The sequence below is a fragment of the Ranitomeya variabilis genome, chromosome 3 (genome assembly GCF_051348905.1).
Source record: "Ranitomeya variabilis isolate aRanVar5 chromosome 3, aRanVar5.hap1, whole genome shotgun sequence".
Lineage (NCBI taxonomy): Eukaryota > Metazoa > Chordata > Amphibia > Anura > Dendrobatidae > Ranitomeya > Ranitomeya variabilis.
In genome coordinates, this window is record NC_135234.1 from 677,725,299 (window position 1) to 677,744,450 (window position 19,152).

Consider the following 19,152-nt stretch of genomic DNA (forward strand, 5'->3'; position numbering starts at 1 on the left):
AGGCTTATCAGATCAGGTGATAGCAACTATCAAGGCCAGCAGGAAGCCAGTCACATCGGCAATCTATTCAAAGATTTGGAAACAATTCTGTCTGGAAGGTGGCAGGTCCGACGTTGCGGCAGACGCTCCTGACATACCTAGAATCCTAAACTTTCTGCAGGCTGGGTTCAACAAGGGCTTTAGACCAAGCACCTTGAAGGTGCAGATCTCGGCACTTAGCGCCTTCTTTGACTATCCTCTAGCATCACACCCGTGGGTAGTTAGATTTATCCGAGCTACTCAGAGATTGCGCCCCGCCATTAGGCAGTTGACTCCTCCCTGGGACCTCAACCTGGTCCTCAGATTCCTGTGTAAAGACGCATATGCCCTGGCCGATAATATGCCCATAAAAAATTCTCACATGGAAGACAGCATTTTTAGTGGCAGTCACCATGGCCAAGAGGGTGGGGGAAATCCAAGCCCTATGTACCAGAGATCCGTATCTACAGATTAGAGAGGATAGTTTAATCCTTAAACTCGATCCCTCATTTATTCCAAAAGTAGCCTCTGCAAAAAACATAAATCGAGATTGCATTACCTTCATTTTGTAACAACCCTGCCAACGCAAAGGACAAAACCCTTAATTCCCTTGATGTCAGGCAGGCGATCTTAGATTACCTAGCAGCCACCAGTTCTTGGCGGGTAGATCCAAACCTGTTTATCCTTTTTGGGGGGAAAAATAGGAGAAAAAAGGCCTTTAAGGCCTCGATTGCTCGTTGGATCACGTCTGTGATTTCTGAGGCCTACCAGTCTGAAGGGTACACTTAAAAAAACTGACGGTCACATCCAAACATAGGCCAAGTGTGAACAGGTGCTGAACCTAGAGTCACCAACTCATATACAGTCAAATAAGGCAGCACACTGCAGCGCTGAAACATGCAAACATGAAAACTGAACTGCATTACTGCACTAGAAATATGAAAAATGAGAGCGTTTAGCGCATAAAAATGGCCAATTTTATGTGTACTTGGTAGCCACTTTAGGGCATCTCTCGTGCTCTCATTTTTCATATTTCTAGTGCAGTAATGCAGTTCAGTTTTCATGTTTCATGTTTGCATGTTTCAGCGCTGCAGTGTGCTGCCTTATTTACTTGACTGTATATGAGTTGGTGACTCTAGGTTCAGCACCTGTTCACACTTAGCCTATGTTTGGATGTGACGGTCAGTTTTTTTAAATGTATTCTTTAGCCTTCTGACCAAGCACTCCGCCTCCTAGCCACAGGTGTTTTAATCGCAACAGGTCCATTACCCCTCCACAGAGAGAGAGAATGTTAGTCTAAGAAAAGGTTTCACAGGTACCCATTCAGATTGAGACGTTTATTCTCAGCGAGGAAAGGAAAGCGTAGGACCTGGTATACGAGAGATGCCCTAAAGTGGCTACCAGGTACACATAAAATTGGCCATTTTTATGCGCTAAACGCTCTCATTTTTCATAGTTCTAGTGCAGTAATGCAGTTCAGTTTTCATGTTTCATGTTTGCATGTTTCAGCGCTGCAGTGTGCTGCCTTATTTACTTACCAGTCTGAAGGGGTCCCCCCTCCGGAGGGTCTACGTGCACACTCTACACGGGGGATATCTGCCTCCTGGGCGGAGAGGGCAGGCACCTCTCTTGAGCAGATTTGTAGGGCAGCAACATGGGCAAGTGCCAATATCTTTTGTAAACATTATAAACTTGATGTCTGGTCAACAGACTGCATTTGGGAGAAAAGTTCTCCAAGCGGTAATTCCACCCTAAGGAGGTGCTTTGGTACTCTCCATGGTGCTGTCAGGAGGGACGTCCTGGAAAATAGGCATTAGACCTACCGGTAATTATGTTTCCAGGAGTCCATCCTGACAGCACTGGTTGTTCCCTCCCTGTCTTGATGTTATGACATATGATGTAATATGTTTCTGTCATTAAAGTATTATTTGCATTTCCATGAGGAGGTTCTTGTTACAACACTGAGGATTTGGGGGTGGGACATGACCTTTAAACTCTCGTGTGTTTCCTGTCCCAGCAAGGGGGAGGAGGACGTCCTCCATGGTGCTGTCAGGATGGACTCCTGGAAACATAATTACCGGTAGGTCTAATGCCTATTATTTTTTTTTTCTCTGAGCAAGGACCGCAATGCGCAGACTGGCCACGGCTTTTCCCACCCATGTGTCACAGCGTTTTAGAACTACAGGTGCTTCTCACAAAATTAGAATATCATCAAAAAGTTAATTTATTTCAGTTCTTCAGTACAAAAAAGTGAAACTCATATTGCGTGATCTATTTCATGTGTTTATTTCTGTTAATGTTGATGATTATGGCTTACAGCCAATGAAAACTCAAAAGTGATTCTCAGTAAATTAGAATAAGTAACAAAAAACATCTGCAAAGGCTTCCTAAGCGTTTAAAAAGGTCCCTTAGTCTGTTTCCGTAGGTTCCACAATCATGGGGAAGACTGCTGACTTGACAGATTTCCAGAAGGCAGTCATTGACACACTCCACAAGGAAAGTGAACTTTGCATTTCATTTTGAAATCAAGGTCCTAGAGCCTGGAGGAAGAGTGGAGAGGCCACAATCCAAGCTTCTTGAGGTGTAGTTTGAAGTTTCCACAATCAGTGATGGTTTGGGGAGCCATGTCATCTGCTGGTGTATGTCCACTGTGTTTTATCAAGACCAAAGTCAACGCAGCCATCTACCAGGAAATTTTGGAGCACTTCATGATTCCCTCTGCCGACAAGATTTTTGGAGATGGAAATTTCATTGTCCAGCAGGACTTGGCACCAGTCCACACTGCCAAAAGTACCAATACGTGGTTTAAAACAACAGTATCACTGTGCTTGATTGGCCAGCAAACTCACCTGACCTTAAAGGGAGTCTTTCACCTCCAAAATCGTATATGAGGAGCAGCCACCGGCATCAGGGGCTTATCGACAGCATTCTGTAATGCTGTAGATAAGCCCCAGATGTATCCTGAAAGATGAGAAATAAAGATTATATTATACTCACCCAGGGGCGGTACGGCTGCGGTCCGGCCCAGCGCTTCCTATCTTCATACGATGACGTCCTCTTCTTGCCGCGGCGTACTTTGTCTGCCCTGTTGAGGGCAGAGCAAAGTACTGCAGTGTGCAGGCGCCGGGAAAGGTCAGCGAGGCCCGGCGCCTGCAGTACTTTGCCCTCAATAGGGCAGAGTACGCCTGCGCCAGAGCCACGGCAGGAAGACAAGAAGAGGATGTCATCTAATGAAGATGGGAGGCGCTGGACCGGAAAGCGACGCCCATCAGACCGCTCCTGGGTGAGTATAGTATAACCTTTATTTCTCATCTTTCAGGTTACATTGGGGGCTTATCTACAGCATTACAAAATGCTGATGATTTTGGGGGTGACAGATTCCCTTTAACCCCATAGAGAATCTATGGGGTATTCTCAAGAGGAAGATGAGAGACACCAGACCCAACAATGCAGGTGAGCTGAAGGCCGCTATCAAAGCAACCTGGGCTTCCATAACACCTCAGCAGTGCCACAGGCTGATCGCCTCCATGCCACACCGCACTGATGCTGTAATTGATACAAAAGCAGCCCCGACCAAGTAATGAGTGCATTTTCTGAACATACATTTCAGTAGGCCAACATTTTGGATTTTAAAATCATTTTTCAAGCTGGTGTTATAAAGTATTCTAATTTACTGAGATAATGACTTTTGGGTTTTCATTGGCTGTAAGCCATAATCATCAACATTAACAGAAATAAACACTTGAAATAGATCACTGTTTGTAATGACTCTCTATATATGAGTTTCACTTTTTGTATTGAAGAACTGAAGTAAATTAACTTTTGGAATATATTCTAATTTTGTAAGAAGCACTTGTATATGAAGCTGTGGCGCTCTGATTAAGGGACCTGTGGCCAGTCCGTGCTCAGACCAATTTGCACGGCCTTCGGCATGAGCCATTTTCTCTATCCCCATGATGGCACCACAGAGAGAGGGGTCCGCCCCCAGGGACAGGAAACCTACAGGTGAAAAAGGGCGTACCTCTCTCCCACATCAGTTGGTTTCCTGTCCCTGACGGGGAACCTACAGCACGTACCTGAAGGATTCTTCGTGGGATTCCAGGGGCTGGTCCAGTCGGTTCTTGATAGGGGGCGCCCTGTCACGGCTGGATCGAGCGGGTTTTTTCTCTCCCCTTTTCTCCCTTCCCTGAAGCACCACCGCTGGGGTCGGCGGGCCTCGTGGGTGAGTGGGGGGGAAGGCAGTGAAAAGGATCAAGTCTGCCTTCCACACGAAAAAAAAAAAGGGGTAGGAAGGGGCTGGTGGCGGCGGTCACCAAAATAGCACTGTACCATGGCCAAGAAGGTAGCGGTGGCTACCTGTCCATAAGCCCCAGACAAAACTGGGAGGCAGGCGACCGGGTGTCGCATGGGACCGCTGAGACGCCGGCGCCATTACCGCCCGGACCGGGGCAGGCGCAGGCAAAGGAACGCTATGGCGCACGCGCGGGTGTCCCCGCTTATATCTTCCCCTATGTGGGGCCGGCAATCCGGGAAAACCGGAAGTCAGGCGGGCGCATGCGCAGATCGCCACTTCCGGCGTCGGCGGCGCAACAGATTAAAAATGAACGCTCCCAGGCGAGAGAATGTGGTTAATTCAAATCTCCGGTGCACTAAACAAGTGCGGAGGCCACTATGAGCGACAACAAGCAGCAGGATGCGCAGGAAGTTGTTCAGCTATCTCCTGAGCAAGCGCAAATAAGAAGTCAGGTGGAGAGTGCCCTTAAAAGCATTAAAACCACAAAGAAAAAACACAAAACAAGTCATGGTTTCCCTGAATCTAGTGCGGACGAGTCAGAAAGCGAGCTATCTTACTCTAGTGATTCATCAGCCTCTGATACCTCTTCGTTATCCTCAGAAGGGGGACGCAGTTGCTTCCCTATCGAGGAGACAGACGCCTTAGTGAAGGCCGTCAGAACGACGATGGGTCTGGTAGATGAACGGCCTAAAAGAACAGCGCAGAACATAATGTTCAGTGGTTTGGAACAAAAGAAAAGAAGAGCATTCCCAATAAATGAAAAAATTCACTAATTAAGAGAGAATGGAAAAAGCCAGGCAAAAAAGTTCTCCTGACTCCCAAAAGGAAGTACCCTTTAGATGACCCAGCCTGCTCATCCTGGAGTAAGGCACCAAAATTAGATGTGGCCATAGCAAAGGCCTCTAAAAAGTTCGCCCTGCCCTTTGAGGACATGGGTACCTTAAAAGACCCAATGGACAAAAAAGCTGAGACTTTCTTGAAAAACTCTTGGGAAGCGGCAGGGGGTGGACTAAAACCAGCCATCGCGGCCACCTGCACGGCCCGCGCCCTAATGGTATGGCTCGAGCACTTGGATTCTCAATTAAAGGGAAAAGTCTCGAGAGACAATTAAAAAATCAGTGTCTGTGATGAAAGGTGCGGCAGCCTTTTTGGCTGATGCATCGGTAGATTCGGTTAGACTAGCAGCCAGGTCAGCCTCCTTCTCAAACGCCGCAAGACGTGCCCTGTGGCTAAAATGCTGGCCAGGGGACTTGCAAACAAAAACGAGACTATGCTCGATACCTTGCGAAGGTGAATTCTTATTTGGATCAACGTTAGACGATATCCTCGACAAAGCCGGGGATAAGAAAAAATCTTTTCCCGGATTCCCCAACCAGTCTTACAGGCGACCCTTTCGGAACAGAAAGTTCATGCGGAGGAGACCTCCAAAAGGGAACAAAGAGGCATGGGAAGACAAAAGAAATAAGAACAGGGGATTTTTGTTCAACAATACTACTCCCGATAATAAGAAAACACAATGAAGGTATTCCCCGGGTCGGAGGGAGACTAGCCGGTTTTCTTCCAGCCTGGGAAAAAATTTCAAACAGTCGCTGGATATTAGGCATAATACGAGAAGGGCTCAAACTAAAATTCCGCATTCCCCCTAACAATTCCTTCATGATAACACCGCAGAGACAATCGCAAGAACAGTCAGCTCTCCAGGAAGAAATTTTGAGTTTAATCCAGAAGGGAGTCTTACAGGAAGTCCCACACCAGGAAAAAGGCATGGGCTTCTACTCCCCCCTCTTCCTTCGAAGGAAACCAGACGGATCGTACAGGACGATCATAAATCTCAAAAAATTAAACAGTTTCCTCGAAATTCCACACTTCAAAATGGAGACAGTAAAATCTTGCGTGAAAATACTCTTTCCCTTGTGTTTCATGACTGTTCTAGACTTACGAGACGCATACTACCATGTGCCGATCCACAGGGATCATCAAAGGTATCTAAGACTAGCAGTGAATATCCAGGGGGAAGTCAAACACTACCAATTTCGGGCCCTCCCCTTCGGGTTAGCTATCGCACCTCGGGTGTTCACGAAGATAATGTCAGAAGTGATGGCTCACATACGGGAACAGAACATCCTGATAGTTCCCTATCTGGACGACCTCCTTGTAGCAGGGACCTCATTCCAACATTGCAAACAACAGTTGGATTTGGTCATGGCTTCTCTGTCGAGGCTAGGTTGGCTTCTGAACCTTCCAAAATCCAGAGTAGTCCCTTCTCAGGTACAGGAGTACTTAGGGATAGTCCTGGACTCGACCACACAAATGTGCTACCTTCCTCAAGGGAAGATTCAAAAAATGACACAGGCTGTGTTACAGTTTTTGACATCCCCAGTCACCACTCTCAGAAAAGCGATGTCCCTGCTGGGCTCCATGACAGCCTGCATCCCGGCCGTACAGTGGGCACAGTGTCATACCCGGGACCTACAATGGGAGACTTTAAATTCAAGCCTATATCTGGGCGGAAATTTAGACGGGCAATTAAGTATATCATCAACTACGATACACTTCCTAGGATGGTGGGCAGACCCAGTATATTTTACCAAGGGGGACCCTTGGGCACTACCGACGGAGAAAGTCCTAACGACGGATGCAAGCCCCTGGGGGTGGGGAGCACATGTAGACGATCAAGTGGCACAAGGGAATTGGAGCAAAAATCAAGAGCTAGTCTCATCCAATATGAAAGAACTGTTAGCGGTAAAGCTCGCCCTAACACACTTTCTAAAACTCCTTCGCTCTCACCACGTAAAAATCTTCTCAGACAACCAGGTAGTGGTAGCATATCTAAACCACCAAGGGGGCACCAGGTTGCGAGCACTGATGGAGGAAACTCAATCCATCTTTCATATAGCAGAGCACAATCTGAAGTCCTTAACAGCTCTCTACATAAAAGGCTCGGAAAACCAAACTGCAGACTTCCTCAGCAGGACACGCTTAAAACAGGGGGAGTGGGAGCTAAAGCAATCGGTGTTCAACCAGATCGTAAAACGTTGGGGAAAGCCAGAAATAGACCTATTTGTGGACAGTCAAAACCGGAAAGTAAAAATGTTCTGCTCAATCGATCCCCGGGGGGGCCCAGTAGCTCTGGACGCTCTTACAATCCCCTGGAACTATAGTCTCGCCTACGCCTTCCCTCCAATATCCCTCATCCCCCTAGTTCTGGGGAAAATTCGGGAGGAGGGAGCAACAGTGATAGTAATAGCTCCATTTTGGCCCCGCAGGATATGGTTTTCTTGGCTAAGAAAAATGTCCATAGAAAGCCCGTGGGTTCTACCGGACACTCAGAATCTGTTATCCCAGGGTCCAGTGTTTCACCCCAGTGTAAAAAGCTTACACATGACAGCTTGGCTTTTGAAAGGAAGCTACTAAGTGATAAAGGTTTCTCACCTAATCTAGTGTCCACGTTATTACAGAGTAGAAAACTCGTAACCACCAGAATATATGGGAAAGTGTGGAAAAAATTTATGTCGGTATCAGGCGCGGACCCATCTGGGGAAATCCCAATAGAGAAAATTCTTGAGTTCCTGCAGAGGGGATTGGAGAAAGGTTTGGCTACGAGTACTCTAAAGGTTCAGGTAGCAGCCTTAGGAGCTTTGTATAATCATGATCTAGCCAGAAACCGATGGATCATGAGATTCATTAAAGCCTCGGGTAGATCAAGGCCTATCCCTCTCCATAACGCTCCTCCATGGGACCTAAACCTTGTTTTAAATGCTCTGACCAAACCTCCCTTTGAACCCCTGGCAGACGCGCCCCTAAAGATCCTATCTCTAAAAACCACACTCCTGATGGCCCTAACCTCGGCCCGTCGTGTCAGCGATATACAAGCATTATCCGCGTGTCCTCCCTTTACTCAAATCCTCGACGACAGAGTCATTCTTAAAACTGAGCCGGCTTACCTCCCTAAAATCGCGTCACAATTTCATAGGACACAAGAGATCTCTTTGCCCTCATTTTGTCCCAACCCCAAAAATGAAGGGGAAAAAACACTGCATACCCTAGATGTAAAAAGATGCCTGGTTCAATATCTATCAGCCACTAGGGAGTGCAGGAAGGATAGGGCTCTGTTTGTCTGCTTCCAGGGCCCACGGAAGGGACAGAAAGCATCGAAAGCCACGTTAGCAAGGTGGATAAGAGATGCCATCGCTCTATCCTACTCATCCGGCGGGACGGCCATCCTGGAGAATATAAAGGCTCACTCAACCAGAGCAGTGGCGTCATCCTGGGCGAAGAGAGCTGGCGCTTCGATACAACAGATATGTAGAGCGGCCACTTGGTCTTCCCAATCTACATTTTTCAAACATTACCCTTTAGACTTGACCTCCTCTGATCTCACCTTTGGGCGAAGGGTTCTAGAGGCAGTGGTCCCTCCCTAAGAGTTACAATCTATGCAAATCTCTCTGTGGTGCCATCATGGGGATAGAGAAAATTGTAGTTACTTACCGATAACGGTATTTCTCTGATCCCATGATGGCACCCGTATATTCCCTCCCTTTTCACACACAGGTGTGCACATTATAATGTACTAATAATTAGCTTTAGTCACGGTGCCTCTGTTAAGTTAAATTGGTTAAGTTTAATTTGTGCAAATATTGAGTTGCAGCTGAAGTTCTGTATAAAGGTACCTTCACACTAAACGATATCGCTAGCGATCCGTGACGTTGCAGCGTCCTGGCTAGCGATATCGTTTAGTTTGACACGCAGCAGCGATCAGGATCCTGCTGTGATATCGCTGGTCGTTGAACAAAGTTCAGAACTTTATTTGGTCGTCAGACCGGCGTGTATCGTCGTGTTTGACACCAAAAGCAACGATACCAGCGATGTTTTACACTGGTAACCAGGGTAAACATCGGGTTACTAAGCGCAGGGCCGGGCTTAGTAACCCGATGTTTACCCTGGTTACCAGTGTAAAATGTAAAAAAACAAACACTACATACTCACCTTCGCGTCCCCCGGCGTCCGCTTCCCACACTGACTGAGCGCCGTAAAGTGAAAGTGAAAGTACAGCACAGCGGTGACTTCACCGCTCTGCTGTTAGGGCCGGCGCTCAGTCAGTGCAGGAAGCGGACGCCGGGGGACGCGAATGTAAGTATGTACTGTTTGGTTTTTTTACATTTTACGCTGGTAACCAGGGTAAACATCGGGTTACTAAGCGCGGCCCTGCGCTTAGTAACCCGATGTTTACCCTAGTTACCCGGGGACCTCGGCATCGTTGGTCGCTGGAGAGTGGTCTGTGTGACAGCTCTCCAGCGATCAAACAGCGACGCTGCAGCGATCGGCATCGTTGTCGCTATCGCTGCAGCGTCGCTTAATGTGAAGGTACCTTAAGGCTCTGTAAACCAACTGATGTGGGAGAGAGGTACGCCCTTTTTCACCTGTAGGTTTCCTGTCCCTGGCGGCGGACCCCTCTCTGTGGTGCCATCATGGGATCAGAGAAATACCGTTATCGGTAAGTAACTACAATTTTTTCTTGCAAATACTTGGTCTACAAAAACATAGCATAGTCAAAAGCCACAAAGACTAGATTGGGTGCTTGATCTATCGGTGAAAAACATACAATATGTGTGTGAAAACCAGACTTCTAAATTAGGCTACAGACTGATCGGTAACGTATAAGATATAATGTTTGGCAGGATCTGATCAGCTATGGTTGATGTCATACGCATGGCCCTGTTAGGCTATGTGCACATGTTGAGAGAGGATCTAAAGTGATCCATGGTTGACTCAGTGATTTCCTCAGTGACAAGCCTACAACCTGCAGTAACCACCGATTAACCAAACCGCTGCATGACCAGCTCTATCCTCACCTACTGTATTCTCACCCATCCCTTGTAGATTGTGAGCCTTCGCGGGCAGGGTCCTTTCTCCTCCTGTACCAGTTATGACTTGTGTTGTTTAAGATTATTGTACTTGTTTTTATTATGTATACCCCTCCTCACATGTAAAGCGCCATGGAATAAATGGCGCTATAACAATAAATAATAATAATAATTTCCAAATTAATCTACAGGGCGTTGCCGGCAACTGAAATTGACCAGACGGAGACGTGTGTCTCTGTTTGGGAGGATCGAGCAGATCTCTGGCCCCCGTTTATTGTGTATCACTTTTCATAATCATAGAAGTTAGGCTGGGTTCACATTGCGTTCAGTGACTCCGTTAAACGGACTACGTTACACCGCAGCGTAACGTAGTCCGTTAACGCCGCCATTGAATGCAATGTCGGACGCATTGCTAGCGCATGCCCACAATGGGTGTGCGCTAGCGATGTGCCGTCATTGAGTGACGGACCCGAGACGCGGGCTGCAGCTTTTCCGGGTCCGTCACTGCTAGCGCAGATGGAGCTAGCAGATGCTCCATCTGCGCTAGCGCGATGGAACGTCAGCACTTGCGTTAACAGCAGCCCATTAGCGTATGTGCTGAAAGGGCTGCTATTAACGCAATGTGAACCCAGCCTTATACTTCAACCAATCAGCATAAGAACACACTTTCAGCACTTAACCTATAAAAATGCAGGAAAAACTTAACCTATGAGGATACAGAAAAACCGGAAACTACATATATGGTCGTGTCTTCTTGGCATAAAAAAAGCATACCAACAGGTGCCCCAGATTCTTGTATAGCGATACGCCCCCGAGTCCCTTATCTGGTTCAAGTTAGAACACTCAACGTCTTCATAACAATTATGAACCATAGCCTAATTAAGTAACAAAATTTTATCTTCGTGAGCAACAAGACGGAGTTACAAGCAAAAAATGAAGCCTTTAGTTTTGATCTTAGTTTAACCCTTCACACACACGATGCGGATTTTGCTGCGGATCGGCAGCAGTTTCCCATGAGTTTACAGTACAATGTAAACCTATGGGAAACTGAAAACGCTGTGCCCATGCTGCGGAAAAAAACACGCGGAAACGCAGCGGTTTACATTCCGCAGCATGTCAATTCTTTGTGCGGAATCCGCAGCGGTTTTACACCTGCTTCATAATAGAAAACCGCAGGTGTAAAACCACAGTTGAATCCGCAGGAAAAACACGGTGTTTTTGCCCTACGAATTTATCAAATCCGCTGCGGAAAAATCCGCAGAGGACCATTCTACGTGTGCACATACCCTCAGGCTTCTGGATGCTATAGCAACCCATTATATTCCCATCATGTATCCAATAAACACAAGAAAAGTGCGCTCTTACGGTAAGTACATATAGCGACCGTGGAATGTATGGTTTCAGTGAAAATCTCCTTTTGAGAATTTGTGCTGTGAGCACAAATCCAGTGTAGACTTACCAGGTGTGGCAGACTGATAGAAATCGTTGCTAGTGCCTAGATCACATTGGGTGTGCCAAAACCTCTTTAGGATGCAATGAAGTATCTGTAGATTGGAAGACATTGTGGTGCAGATGACCAAAGGCATTCCTGAGCAGAGAGACTTTATGTTCTCAGCATGATGGCTCAGTGGATAGCACTGCAGCCTTGCAGCGCTGGAGTCCTGGGTTCTAATCCCACCTTGGATAACATCTGCAAGGAGTTTTGTATGTTTTCCCTGTGTTTGCGTGTGGGTTTCCTCTCACATTCCAAAGACATACTGATGGGGCTCACAATCTAAATTCCCTATCGGGGACAGTGATGATAATGTGTGCAAAAACTGTAAAGCGCTGCGGAATATGTTAGCGCTATATAAAAATAAAGATTATTTTATGTTCTTGCTATTGGCTGCAACACAGCCCCAAAGCATGATTGATCCACACCCAATGCTTAACCCCTTCATGACCCAGCCTATTTTGACCTTAATGACCTGGCCGTTTTTTGCAATTCTGACCAGTGTCCCTTTATGAGGTAATAACTCAGGAACGCTTCAACGAATCCTAGTGGTTCTGAGATTGTTTTTTTCGTGACATATTGGGCTTCATGTTAGTGGTAAATTTAGGTCGATAATTTCTGAGTGTATTTGTGAAAAAAACGGAAATTTGGCAAAAATTTAGAAAAGTTCGCAATTTTCACATTTTTAATTTTTATTCTGTTAAACCAGAGAGTTATGTGACACAAAATAGTTAATAAATAACATTTCCCACATGTCTACTTTACATCAGCACAATTTTGGAAACAAATTTTTTTTTTGCTAGGAAGTTATAAGGGTTAAAATTTGACCAGTGATTTCTCATTTTTACAACAAAATTTACAAAACCATTTTTTTTAGGGACCACCTCACATTTGAAGTCAGTTTGAGGGTTCTATATGGCAGAAAATACCCAAAAGTGACACCATTCTAAAAACTGCACCCCTCAAGGTGCTCAAAACCACATTCAAGAAGTTTATTAACCCTTCAGGTGTTTCACAGCAGCAGAAGCAACATGGAAGGAAAAAATGAACATTTAACTTTTTAGTCACAAAAATGATCTTTTAGCAACAATTTTTTTATTTTCCCAAGGGTAAAAGGAGAAACTGGACCACGAACATTGTTGTCCAATTTGTCCTGAGTACGCGGATACCTCATATGTGGGGGTAAACCACTGTTTGGGCGCACGGCAGGGCTCGGAAGGGAAGGAGCGCCATTTGACCTTTTGAATGAAAAATTGGCTCCAATCGTTAGCGGACACCATGTCGCGTTTGGAGAGCCCCTGTGTGCCTAAACATTGGAGCCCCCCCACAAGTGACCCCATTTTGGAAACTAGACCCCCCAAGGAACTTATCTAGAAGCATAGTGAGCACTTTAAACCCCCAGGTGCTTCACAAATTGATCCGTAAAAATGAAAAAGTTCTTTTTTTTTCACAAAAAAATTCTTTTAGCCTCAATTTTTTCATTTTAGCATGGGCAACAGGATAAAATGGATCCTAAAATTTGTTGGGCAATTTCTCCTGAGTACACCGATACCTCACATGTGGGGGTAAACCACTGTTTGGGCACATGGTAAGGCTCGGAAGGGAAGGAGCGCCATTTGACTTTTTGAATGGAAAATTATCTCCATCGTTAGCGGACACCATGTCGCGTTTGGAAAGCGTGCCTAAACATTGGAGCTCCCCTACAAGTGACTCCATTTTGGAAACTAGACCCCACAAGTAACTTATCCAGATGCATAGCAAGCACTTTAAACCCCCAGGTGCTTCACAGAAGTTTATAGCGCAGAGCCGTGAAAATAAAAAAAAAATTTTCTTTCCTCAAAAATGATTTTTAGCCCAGAATTTTTTTTCCCAAGGGTAACAGGAGAAATTGGACCCCAAATGTTGTTGTCCAGTTTGTCCTGAGCACGATGATACCCCATATGTGGGGGTAAACCACTGTTTGGGCGCACGTCGGGGCTCGGAAGGGAGGGAGCACCATTTGACTTTTTGAAGGCAAGATTGGCTGGAATCAATGGTGGCGCCATGTTGCAGTTGGAGACCCCTGATGTGCCTAAACAGTGGAAACCCCTCAATTCTAACTCCAACACTAACCCCAACACACCCCAAACCCTAATCCCAACTCTAGATATAACCCTAACCCCAACACACCCCTAACCACAACCAACCCTAACCCAACACACCCCTAACCCTAATCCCAACCCTAACCACAACCCTAACCCCAACACACCCCTAACCCTAACCACAAGTCTAATCTTAACCCTATTTCCAACCCTAGCCCTAATTCCAACCCTAACCCTAAGGCTATGTGCCCACATTGCGGATTCGTGTGAGATTTTTCCGCACCATTTTTGAAAAATCCGCAGGTAAAAGGCACTGCGTTTTACCTGCGCATTTACCGCGGATTTCCAGTGTTTTTTGTGCGGATTTCACCTGCGGATTCCTATTGAGGAGCAGGTGTAAAACGGAATCCGCACAAAGAATTGACATGCTGCGGAAAATACAACACAGATTTGGTTTTCAGTAGGTTTACATGGTACTGTAAACCTGATGGAAAACTGCTACGAATCCGCAGAGGCCAATCCGCTGTGGATCCACAACCAAATGTGCACATAGTCTAATCTAACCCTAACTCTAGTTCTAACCCTAACCCTAGCCCTAGTGAGGGAAGAAAAATATATATTTTCTTTATTTTTATTATTGTCCCTACCTATGGGGGTGATAAAGGGGGGGTTCATTTACTATTTTTTTTATTTTGATCACTGTGATAGGTTTTATCACAGTGATCAAAATGTACTTGGAACTGCGCATGCGCCCTCCATTTTGGAAGATGGCGGCGCCCATGAAGAAGACGGACAGACACCGCGAGGCTCGGTAAGTATGAGGGGGGGGAGATCGGAGCACGGGGGGGGGGGAATCGGAGCACGGGGGGAGCGGACAGGACGGGGGAGCGGACCACAGTACAGGGCAGAAAGGAGGACTGGGGAGGCGATCGGTGGCGGTGGGCAGATTAGGTTTTTCAGCCATGGCCGATGATATTGCAGCATCGGCCATGGCTGGATTGTAATATTTCACCATTTTCATAGGTGAAATATTACAAATCGCTCTGATTGGCTGTTTCACTTTCAACAGCCAATCAGAGCGATCGTAGCCATGGGGGGGTGAAGCCACCCCCTCTGGGCTGAAGTACCACTCCCCCTGTCCCTGCAGATCGGGTGAAATTGGAGTTAACCCTTTCACCCGATCTGCAGGGACGCGATCATTCCATGACGCCACATAGGCGTCACAGGTCGGATTGGCACCGACTTTCATGACGCCTACATGGCGTCAAAGGTCGGGAAGGGGTTAATGGCTGGTGAGATCTTTTCCTGACATTCTCTGCCCTTTTTTCTCCACACATACCTTTTGATCACTGTGGCCAAAGAGTTCTATTGTAACCTCATCAGTCCACAGGACTTGTTTCCAAAATGCATCAGGCTTGTTTAGATGTTGTTTTGCATACTCCTGTTGCTGAATTTTATGGTGGGTACACAGGATAGGTTTTCTTCTGATGACTCTTCCATGAAGGCCATATTTGTGCAGGGGTCTCTGATCAGTAGAACAATGTACCATAACTCCAGAGTTTGCTAAATCTTTCTGAAGGTCTTTTGCAGTCAAGCGGGGGTTCCGATTTGCATCTCTACCAATCCTACGAGCAGCTCTCACTGAAATTTTGCTTGGTTTTCCAGACCTTATCTTGACCTCCACTGTTCCTGTTAATTGTAATTTCTTAATTATATTTCATACTGATGAAAGGGAAACTTGAAAATGCTTTGTTATAATGGTCTTCTCCTGCTTTCTGGGCCTCCACCATTTTCTGAGTGCTAGGCAGCTACTTAGAAGAACCCATGGCTGATAGTTTTTGGCCTGAGTTTAAAAGAGGCTGACTTTTTATAATGCTGTGAAATTTGCATCTCCTGGCCCTTCCAAATGCTGATAGCGAACAAGCTATAGCCCTAAGAGGCTAATTAAGGTCTGAAACCTTGGTCAAAGTTTTCTGAGTACACAAATCTCCAAGAGTGCACAAACTTTTGCATTGGCCCATTTTCTGTTTTATTTTTAAAATAAAAAAAAAAGAGGGATTTTTGTGCACTCACCGTAAAATCCTTTTCTCTGAGCCAATCATTGGGGGACACAGACCGTGGGTGTTATGCTGCTTGCCACTAGGAGGACACTAAGTGATACAAAGAAAGTTAGCTCCTCCCCTGCAGTATACACCATCCTGCTGGCTCTCAGCTAACCAGTTCGGTGCAAAAAGCAGTAGATCAGTAACAACATATTAGCTTACTACAGCATGTCATATTATATATGAGAGTATAGCATATCAGATTATAAAAACAAGCATAAGCCAATACCAGGGTGGGAGCTGTGTCCCCCAATGATTGGCTCGGAGAAAAGGATTTTACGGTGAGTACACAAAAATCCCTCTTTCTCCTTCGCCTCATTGGGGGACACAGACAATGGGACGTATCAAAGCAGTCCCTGGGTGGGGACAACATCAGATCAGGCCCTGTGTAACCGCTACTTACAAGTGCGCCACCGCGGCCTGCAGAGTCCGCCTGCCCAGACTCACATCTGTGTAAGTCTGGGAATTATAATGCTTCAAGAATGCATGCGGACTGGACAAATCCGCAAGCTTGCAGGCGTGTCTTGTCGATGCCTGGTGCCTAGAACCCACGATAGACAGAGAGATAGGCTGACATCTAAAACGGAAGGACTCCTGGATGGTGAAAGGAATACACCAGGCTAAATGGCCGATGAAGACGGCTAAACCCTTCCTGTAAACGTCAGGAAGCCTTCCTCTTACCGGCAGGAATCCCAAGATACAGTGTCCAACCTTCGGAAGGACGCCGTCCTCGAGACGTACCTACTCAGAGCACTCGCTTCGTCCGGAATATGGGGAACTCATTCCATTTTGTGGACTGGTGCCGAAAGAGATGAGGGAAGAACTATGCCCTCATAACAGTGGTAATACAATATCACCTTGGTAACAAGGGATGGGGAAGGCCTGAGGACAACCTTGCCTTGAAGAAAATAAGGGAAAAAAGTCTGAAAGGACCCGTTAGCACCGAAGACTCGTCAGGATGAGGATATCGCCGAGAAACAAGGGGCGACCTTCCCTAATAGAATAGATCCCAATGATCTAACGGTATGCGATAGGGATGAACTACATGTGAAACTTCCTGCGAGAAGGTCCCTACTTGCAGTTTTGTTGCAGAAAGCTACCAGCTCCTCAAGCAAACAAACTGACCTGGTCAGTGCGGATTTCCAAGGATCACTGGGGCCCTTTCTGCTTCTGAAAAGCTTTCGGAAGTAGTGGAAGGGGAGTTGTGGAAACTGGTACCACGGAAGAACCAGAGCATGCAGTGCGATGGCTCTTGGATCTCGAGGCCGAACGACAAACTCGAGTACACAGGCGATCAGTCTGGACGCCATCCGAACTACAACTGGAGAGCTCCAGTGAAGGCAGGTCTGATGGAAGACTTCCGGGTGAAGTTCCCACTCACTTGAGGCGAAACCCTGACGGCTGAATATGTTCGCTGCCCAGAGTTATACTCCTGGGATATGTACTGCCGAGATCACCAAGTGATAGATCTCGGCCCATCTGAGAATGTGAGGTACCTCGGCCATGGTGCCTGAACGTGGGTACCTGCTAGATGATTGACGTATGGCACAGCCGTGGCATTGTCCAATTGAATTCAGATGGGTTGACCCGCCATAAGGCAGTGGACCTACTGTAGGACTACCTTTCGGATCTCCAGAGTAATGATCGGGAGAAGAGGACTGGCATTGGAAGTTACTAGTAACCATTGAACCGGGAGAAAGGCCCTGGATGAAGAAGGAGCCCAGGACTATCGTCTGAAAGTCTGCTTGACTTGCTGAAAACGAGCGGAGCGAAGGAAACTGCTTCCATTGTCGTCTCCATTTTAACTCAGAACCCTCCCAGCAAATCGAATAAAATGAGGGGATGAGTGATCAAGTGCGCGAGCTCCCTGTTGAAGGACCATGACCTTGTCTGGAGGGAGAATTACCACCCTTCTGGAAGAGTACCAGATCATCCTCAAAAAGGATATCTGCTGGGCTGGGAATGAGAAGTTGTCTAAGTCTAGCCACCAGCCCAGGTGAGAGGGTATCGCAAGTGATATAGACGACTTAGCGTAGTCCTTGAAGGGCAGGTAGACAGTCGGCCAAACAGGGCAGGATGACCACGCCTCTAGGTGCAAGAGGAACATGACAGCCGCCATGACCCTTGCGAACACTCTGGGTGCGGTAGCAAGGCCGAAGGACAAGGTCGTGACTTAAATGCTGTTCACGAATGGAAAAGCGAAGGAATTTTTGAAGAGGGTAAGCATCCCGAATGTCGATGGATGCCAGAAACTGCACCTTTTTCTGTTGAAGTAATGGCTGAGCGGAGGAACTCCATTCGAAGAAGAACCTTGTGAAAGGTTGGTAGAAGTTTGAGGTCCGGGATCGGTCCTACTTCTCGTTCCCCTTTTTGGAACCAAGATCCCTTAGATCTAGACTGTCCTGGACAACCCTTTCACTGCTGGTCGGGGCTGTAGGAACGTACGATCCTTTGTTAGTCTCCCGCTCAAAAGATTTGATTGACCAGCTGTACTGTCTTCAGGAAAGAGTTACTGGTGTGAATCAAAGTAAAGGTCTCCAGCCAGGAGACCGTTGCTCTAGCAATCCATGCGGCGGCTAGGGAGGGTAGAGGGCTGGACCCGAAGCCGCAAAACGGAACAAACCAGATTTGCTATTTAACAGATCGTGGCATTTTTACTTGATGACACATCGGGCAGGGATACTGGTAGGTAAACCACAGGAGATTGTACCCGGTTAATCTGCCAAGTGGCAGAATGCGCGGCTGCTTCCAGCAGGTGATTGCAGAGTTAAAAATTAGGAACCCTCGATCCACCATCCTCTTAACAGGGAAGTGGAGAGGGATCATCCGCCTTCTTGCATCTTCTGTTAAATAGTGGTGATGCAGAGGGGGGTGCTCAGACGCCCGAAAAGGGTGCCTCTATACATCCAGAGTTCGGGTCTCCGGGTGGACAGGACAGGTTGTCTGGCGTTAGGCCTGGATGCAGAAGAGGATACCTGGAGGCGACACTCCGTGTGCATGTCTGTTGATGGTGTGGGGAGATCGTCGCCCTTTAAAGGGCCCGTCGCCCTTAAAAATCAGACCAGGCATGGCGTCCCACGTAGAGACTTCTGTCCAGTGAATCGCATATCCGGACTGGATGGCAAATGCTCTACGAGGGAGTTTAGTCTCCTTATGAGGGACACTGTAGTCTAGAGCAGGACCGGAGTCCTCGTCAATGTACAGAGATTGGATGATGATATAAATAGGCGAGTCATCCTTTACTGAAACTCTGGCAAGTCCAGGTCCAAGGCAATATCCGATCCGTGTTCAGAGTCTTGTT